The 8,776-nt window shown below is 33.6% G+C and overlaps 1 pseudogene; it reads left to right on the top strand.

Annotated features, from left to right (window-relative positions):
• Nucleotides 1-501: 501 nt before the first annotated feature.
• LOC111370492 lies at nucleotides 502-2,005 on the top strand (annotated as a pseudogene).
• Nucleotides 2,006-8,776: the final 6,771 nt, after the last annotated feature.

Raw genomic sequence — 8,776 nt, 5'->3', positions numbered from 1 at the left:
TGTTCCAAGCTGGGTTTATATGATATATATACTCCAACTTGAGGGGGAGTGTTAAGGAAGAAAATCAATTCTCAATAATGTGTATTAGGAAAGAATATTATTTGGTATATTTAGTTTCCATATATGTATGTGATTGATTCTCAATATAAATAGAAGGGGAGAGGCAACGAAGAGTAGATTTTTACTCTCTCAGTTTATGCAAATTAATCTTCAAGATCAAATATACTTCCAGCCATTGATGTCAACTGTTCAATCCAAGAATGCAGCTTTACATCTTGTATTGGAGTGCTTCTAATGCCTTCTCAATTCCTTGGCAATGGTGTAAGAAAACTGAATGGAATAGATGGCATTAGGGACCGAAAATCGTGTTCCATATATAGGCTCTACCTTTATTGAGTCTACCTTATTCAATACCAATAATTATCCAATTATTGAAAAAATTGGCAAAATTTATGGGCCACTTTATTTGGTATCAAAAATTTTCTCACAATACCAAAAATTTCTCACTCAAAATATTGGAATTTAAAGGTTGCTGGGATTTTGTTTGGTGTTTCTTCAATCTGCTTTGATATTATTGAGGTTTTCTTGCCAAAGAACTTTATGAAAATGGAAGTGTCGAGTGGATTGAATCCAAAAGTTAACCCAGCTAAATTGCATAAAGAACAAGAAGAGAATAATGAAGGACAAGAGCTTCAGAACTTTGAATTGGACTTGGTTGATTATGTTATTCGATCTGATCACCATTTTCATTCGATGAATGCACTGGAAATTCTTAGGGAAATGGTGAGAATTCTTTGGTATAATTCAGTGGGTTTTACGGCAATTGCAGCAGTGCTAATATGCCTTGTATTGACAATGCTTTTGTCGAATGTGCTGGTCAATCAATCCCTTGTGAAGAGGCTGACATAAGGTTATTTCTAGTTGCGAAGTCCTATAGACTCTCTCTTAGGCCTTTTATCAAACAGTCATGCCAAAAGTTTATAAAAATGACAGTTTCATCTGTAATGTGTTTCCAATTGTTTGTTACATTTTTGTTGTTGTCAACGGCTGCTGTGGTTTACTCAGTTGATTGTACTTACTTGAGGAAAAGATTTGATTCTTCAAAGTTCTCTGTGATTGCTTCGAAGATTTGGAAGCGCGTTTTTGTAACGTACTTGTGGGCGTGTAGCCTAATTGTTGGTTGCCTCACATTTTTCTTCGTGCTACTGGTTTGCAGTGATCAGCGTGTTTTCATTTATGGGACCCCTTTGGATTTGATTTTGCATCCTACAATTAGTAGGATTGATTTTCTCCATAATTTTGGTGAATGCTATCATTATATGCAACATTTCTATTGTCATCTCCATTTTAGAGGATGTTTCAGGTCCACAGACATTACTGAGATCGAGTTTGTTAATTAAAGGGCAGATCCAAGTTGGCCTATTGATATTTCTTGGATCGAGAATAGGTATGGCATTTGTGTAAGGTCTTTTCGAGCATCGAGTAAATACGCTAAGCTATGGAGATGGTTCTTCAAGGATATGGGAAGGGCCCTTTTTGGTGGTAATGTATTCATTTGTGGTGCTTATCGACTCAATGACGAGTATCATTTTCTATCTCGGTCATAAATCTTATCGTATGGAATCTGCAGACGTAGAAAGCCAACCGATTTTAGAAGCCCCCACTACTTCATCTGGATCAGCTTATTTTTAATAGCTTCATCTCGTATTCCGTTTGTGGTCTGTAAAGCTACTTCATCTCGTATTCCGTTTGTGCATTTTTAAGTGATTAACTCCATGGAAAAGTACTCCCTATTGGAGATTCTGTCTTTGTCGTGTAACATGGATAATATGAATAGTCAACAACAAGAGAAAGTAGGAAGGTTTTAGGAATTTATTGATCAGAGCCCGAAACCTAATTTTGTTCATGTATTGTTGAACGGTATGTCACCCTTCCTATTACTCTAGTTCTTTGTTTGCTTGCTTCCAGCATTTCCTCCTTATGTTCTATCACGTGATTAAATAAAGATTCGGTTTTTCATAACATATGTTTCTCGAAGTACCTGGTTTATTGAAACTCTTATGAATTATTTCATGCTTGGCTCTGCTTTCAGAATTTTGGATGGGTTTTAGTTCAGAATCTTAAACAGTTAGGGTGCGTTTTCTAGTTTTCTGTTTCAAGAAATAATTTTTCAAAATAGCAAACCAAACTCATTTTTAGCAACCTTAAAACGGAACCTCAAAATGGAAAACTAAAAATGAACTTAAAACTGAAACCAAGCGAATCCTTAAAATTCAAAAGTTTTTTCGCCATGTTATGTTCATATAAAATACTTGTGGTTGTGGGAAAAAGGGCTTAGTTTTGCTATATTTTATCCTACAGTAACGACGTTGTCTGTATTTTTTAGCGACTGACAATAAAAAATTTAATTGCCCGATTGCTACGGGGACAAGGTACTTGAACAACAGAAGATTTTGTATCCTTTTGACATTTTGGCTATTTGTAGGTCAAAGTATTTTAGATTAGTTCATTACTATGTATAATCTAACTTTTATGTTTTTAGTGATGGGACACGCTATGCTGCTTGTTTTGTTCAATAATCATTGAAGGTTTTAGCTTTTGTAAAGCAATTGTAAACTTGTAATAGGGACCAAATAACTATTGAAGTTCTATCCCTTTTTTTAGCTAATCCATATAGTGGATCAAATAACTATTAATAGTGTTGAAATAATAATCTAGGACAATGATATATGTGGGGTCTTTTTTCTTTACTGTTTTTGTTATTGTTCTCTAGGTTGTTACTTCCATGAATTCAGGGGCAAGCCAGAACTTTAGCGGGCACAATTTTAGATATCGGTTACAATGATTTTTTTAGTTCGATTTTTAGTCCCTGTGACTATGGTTGTTGTTGCTGCTTCTCACTGTGGTTCCCACTTCCACTGGTGGAAGTGTCATTCAAAGCAGTTGGAGGAGTCATCAATTATTAGAAATTCGTAATACAGGACCATAATTTCAGCAAGAATCATCCATAAGTAATAAAATATTAAGCCTCCAAAAATTTGCAATAGACAATATTAAAAGTATAATGGTAAACATTTAAAATTATAAACATGTTAACACTGAAAGTACAATAACAGTAAATTTTTAAATTGAGCAAATATTGAGAAACAATATTAAAGTGCAATGGTAAACATTTTCACAATGTCTAGTGAATTAAATCTCCTTATTTCATAGCGACTATAACTGGGTTTGGTTTGTTTGCTTAATCATTTCACAATTCAAAGAGCTTATGAATATGGATATGGGCCTCATTTAAACATAAATAAAAAGCCCAACACAAAAGGCTTACAAGTTACAATTTACAAAACATTAAAAGTTGGTCCAAGTAAAAACTCGTCTTCCCTTCCCTTCCATTTTGTGTTCAAGCTCTTGGAGAGTGCAATAATGGCGAGTTGGGGGCTGCATCCAACCTTCAAGTTTCCAGCAGATCCAACCCTCTAGAAATCCCAGTGCGGGTACTGCCTTCAATTGCTGCAAAAAATTCCAAATGAGGTGAGGCGGATGCCTGCACTCATCTTTGTGTAGCTTCGCCCTTGTCCATGATAGTTGATAGCATAATTGAGTAATGTTTAATGTTGAAATAGTGATCTCGGATCCTGAGATCCGTGTGTGGGGTCCGTTCATGCAACGCCATCAACTCTTAGAAGATCATTTAAAATTATTCTACCGATGAGTCGGAAGGAAATCATGGTGAATTAGGCAACCCCTTTCTCTACCTTTCATTCATTACTTGTTGGATCGACGTGTTTTATCGGACCGAGTGTATAAAAAAAAAAAAAAAAAAAACAGATTTCTTAACAAACTTTTAGTTATCAAGACTACTATAAGAAAAATGAATATTATTATGCATCACTATATGGGTTTCTCAATGGTAGATTACTCTCAAGAAATAGAACGAGTATTATTTTATTTAAATGGTGTACCTATTGAAGGACAAGAGGAGTTGAAGCGCCATCTTAATTAGGATTAATCTAATATAATAAACATGTGAGATATATTTGGGTTGGGAGTTGTAAAATGTAAAAATGAGATAATACTTTAATTTCCAGGTGGAAAGCTGCTGATTTTTCATAATTATGAGTTTGGAACAATATTTAAGTGCATGTTTGGTATCCCAAAAAATCAATTTTTTTTATCCCAAAAAATCAATTTTTTTACTGTTATTTCACTATTTTAACTATAATTTTTTATTTCTTCTCTCACAGATAAGATCCACTTTTCTCTCTAATGGTCAAAAAATCAATTCTCAAAATCAATACCAAACAAGCCCTAAATGAACGCGTTTTGCCAAAAAAAACATGATTTGTCGACCAGTCAGTACCTCTCTAATCTTTTAATTAAAATTAAAATATGGGATTAGAAATGCTATGAAATCCTTTGTAATCATCCAAATTGATTATTGTAAAGACTCATAAAAATCCATAAAGGTCAACTGTAGAACAATAACTGAAGAGAAAATCGCATATAATTAAATTTATAGCACCCAATTTTGCTTAAAAGCAGGGGCAGAGGGAGAGTGCCTCCAATCCCATTATTTTTTTTAAACTTATATAAACTTATTTATTCAAAAATAAGGTTATAATTCAGTTTTTTTTTTAAGTTTTAATAATAATATTATTAAATTAAATTATTCTACTTAATCTCTCTCTAGAAGGAATTCTCTCTCTACATACAAACAACCCTCTCTCTTTCACTCTCTACTACAGCATGCGACAGTGCGGTCACGCGCACATACAGCGGCACTTGTTGTTACTGTTTCTTTTGTACTAATCTGTGTGTACAGGCGATCCATGTGTACGGGCGAGAATGCTGCTTTCTGTGTACTGATTAGTGTATATGGTCAGTCTCCATGCAGCAGCGACAACGATCTGTTTGTATGTGTGCAGTGCGTGGGCAATCTCAGTGTGTGTACTTATTTGTATGTATGCGTGCAAATCTGTGTGCATGTGTGCAGATTTGAGTATGGAAGCGATATCAATCTATGTGTATTTGTGGTGTGGTTTTGATGGCGACGGTGGTGAAGTGACCATGGCTATTGGTGTAGGTGGTGGTAGGTTGTGGATTTGAGGCGACAATGACGTTTTGAGTAGTGCTGACGATAGTGGAGGGGAAGGGATGGGGTGGGGTGAGGTGAGGGAGATGAAAGGTAATTTCTGATCATTTAATTGGATAATTATGAATAAAAAATTTGATAATTTGTGATTAAGAAAATAAGCGTGATTAATTAATTTGATAATGTGTGGTCGATAAATAAGTTGGTGGTGGTAGGTTGTGGATTTGAGGCGACAATGACGTTTTGAGTAGTGCTGACGATAGTGGAGGGGAAGGGATGGGGTGGGGTGGGGTGAGGTGAGGGAGATGAAAGGTAATTTCTGATCATTTAATTGGATAATTATGAATAAAAAATTTGATAATTTGTGATTAAGAAAATAAGTGTGATTAATTAATTTGATAATGTGTGGTCGATAAATAAGTTATAATCAAATAATTTGATAATTTGTGATGTTGAATAAATATGACAAATTAATTTGATAAATTATGCTTAAGAAATAAGTTACAAATCAATTAATTTGATAATTTGTGATGATGAAAAAAGTTATAACCTAAAAAAATTGTGATTTAACTTATTTAATTAATACCATTTTGATTTTTGAAAGAATTCAACAGTTTTGTAAGTGTATCTTTAAAGGTTCATTGTTATGTATTTTTTCCTATATATAATATTGTGCAATTTTTTTATATTTATCTGTTCAAAAGGAATTTTTGTTTGCCCCCTTGATTCCACCCTGCTTTAAAGTTATATAAACATAAATCTAAGCTAGTAATTGAACATAATAGGTAAAATAATTATATAGATAAAAATATAATCAGTAATCAAAGAAAACAAAGCAAGTTAATCGTCCAAATATTCACTAAACTTAGGTTAACGTCTTCAATTGCTCACTACACTTTAAAATGTTGAATTTTAGCCACTAAACTTCTCAAATTGTCATACGTTACTAATTGGAATCACTTTCATTTCGTGCCTCTAACGAAATAGTTGAGGTAACAGACGAAGTTCATAGCAGACATCCCGTCACCCTTTAGAAGTCCAATCATGGAAGATGGACAATCCACATAAGGAAGGCATCAATTTCTTACTACACTTTGACAAACTTTTTTATTGCTCCTATACTTTAAGCCGATTGAGTTTTAATCACTAAACTTTTCAAAGTGACATTGAGATGACATGAAAACACAAGTTTTTGTTTATTTTCTATCTTAAGTATGTATTATTATGTGTTTAGAAAGTTCATTTCATGTTGAACATTTTATTGAATTATTTAACTGATGAAATTATCGTGTTATTATAGTTGTCACGATAAATGGTAGAAATAGAAAGTTTAGGTGTTTTGGTATTATATTAAAATTTGTTAGAAGTTTAATATGTTTGAATGTGTTTGTATGGTGATATACTTATTTATATTTTTTAGTTTCATAAAATACTGGAAGGATAACATATTTTCATTTATCCACCCACACCACAACCTCTACCACGCACTCTGTAGCCATGTGTTGCGACAGACGAGAGTTTCAGTGGAATTTGCGAACAAGATGAACTGTGTGTAAGCGACCTTTAACTGGTTATGTTGTGGGTGTCGATATATATGAAGGCATTGACGATGGATGAATGAAACACAGTGCATTGCTTTATCGATGGGAACATCATATACAATAACAAGTCATTGCAAATGAGAAGTGGGTGGCAACGGCAACGAAATCTTGGAGAGAGAAAGAGAGAGATTGATTTTCGATGCCACTATTAAGGAGAGATCGAAGCAGATTTCATGGCAATAGTTGGATCGAGGCCACCTTGTAGACTTAAAAAGAGAGCCGAGTTAATTGTTTCAATGGTCATTGAACTTAAGTCTATGTCTTTGATTAGTTACTGAAATTTAAAATGTCAAGTTTTGATCACTAAAGTTAGGTCTGTGTCTTCGATTGCTCATTGAAGTTAAATATGGTGAGTTTTGACCACTGAACTTTGAAAAATATTGTACATTACTTACTATAAACTCTATATTTTTGAAAATTCAACATTTATGCTAGTGAGTAACGTACAATATTTTTCAAAGTTCAGTTGTCAAAACTCGACATTTTAAATTTCAATGAGCAGTTGAAAAATGGACCTAATTTCAATGACCAAAACTAAATATTTTAAACTTCAATGGCCAATCAAAAATATGGATTTAAGTTTAGTGACCATTGGAACACTTAATTCAAAGAGAGCCAGTATTATTCAGAAAGAATTAGATGTAAACCCGTTCAAGTTCAACACTGCAGTTCAAATCAATCAAATACCTTTTCTTTTTTCTTTTTTCCTTTTTTTAACAGAATGTGTAGGGGAATTCATTTTTTTATCACTTAATTGATTGAAATGTGTCTTTTTCATTAGTTTATTGATTTCAACCTCTCTTTTTTATGGGTTTCCATCTTGCTCCTAATGATGGTGGTAGTAGTCGAAAGAATATGGGGTATAAGTGGGAGATAAATAAATTTTTTTTATTTATATATTCATTTTTTTAAATTTTAATTATTTTATTCAAACTCGTTTGCAATTTTTTTTTTTAAATTGAGGACTATGATTGTAATTAATTCTTTTTTTTTTTTTTAAATTCAAAGAGGATGGTATATTCGTCCTTTCATATATTGAGAAACTAGAAGAAAATATTGTATTCCACCAAAAAAAATTGTCATCCAGGGGGTTTCCATCAAAATAAAAGTACATGAATATTCTGCAATAGGGACAGAGGTGGGGAGAATTTTGCATCAATTACCTTTTTGCAGATGCAACCTTAAACAAGAGTAGTTATGGATTTTTCGAAGGGAAGAGTTCACATCTCAGGTATTTAGTTTACCATAATTCAAAAATCAAATAGATTCTTTTCAAATTCAAAAATCAGGTTTATATTTAATTAATTAAAAATATTTATTAAATGAAGATAATAAAGTCACAATTACATGATTAATGGTCACATATTCGTAATTATAGGTCACAAATTTATTTATTGGTCACATATCGTCAAATTAATTGGTCATAAAATTATTTCGTAGTCACAGATAAAAATTTTTGTAGATCACATATTATTTCGAGGGTCACAGATCATTCAAATTACAGGTCACATTATATCTATAGGTCACATATGTCACAGTTTATCGGTCACAAATTATCTTTAAATCACAAACATATAAATTTTGGTCACGGACGACTAAATAGTTGGTCACAGACGCCTAATTGTCGGTCACAGATGTCACCACCATCATGTGCATCACCATACCGATAACACCACCATACCATCACATCCACAACACCCCATCAACAATCCATTTACTCATTCCAAATTATTGAATTAATTGGTCACGATTAGTTTTTCGATCACAACTTAACCAATTGTGAGTCAGGAGTCACAATTCACAATTTTCAGGTCACGTATCAAATATTGCGAGTCACAACCACCGCCGTCTACCGCAATGACCACCAGGTCCACCACCTCAACAACCCCCACCAAAAAAAAAATCCCCAAATCTGCCACAGTAATACCACCACACACAACCATATCACCCCCACGCTGCTAGCAACCCCAACCGCTGATCAACCACCACAAAATCGCCACCACACAATCACCCTCACCACCACCATACAAACACAATGCAAAGCTGTTACCCACCCAAATCGCCAGCCCCACCACCACACAAA

This window comes from Olea europaea, chromosome 21 (genome assembly GCF_002742605.1).
Source record: "Olea europaea var. sylvestris chromosome 21, O_europaea_v1, whole genome shotgun sequence".
Lineage (NCBI taxonomy): Eukaryota > Viridiplantae > Streptophyta > Magnoliopsida > Lamiales > Oleaceae > Olea > Olea europaea.
Note: the sequence above shows the minus strand (reverse complement) of the source record. Positions and strands in the feature narration are given on the sequence as shown.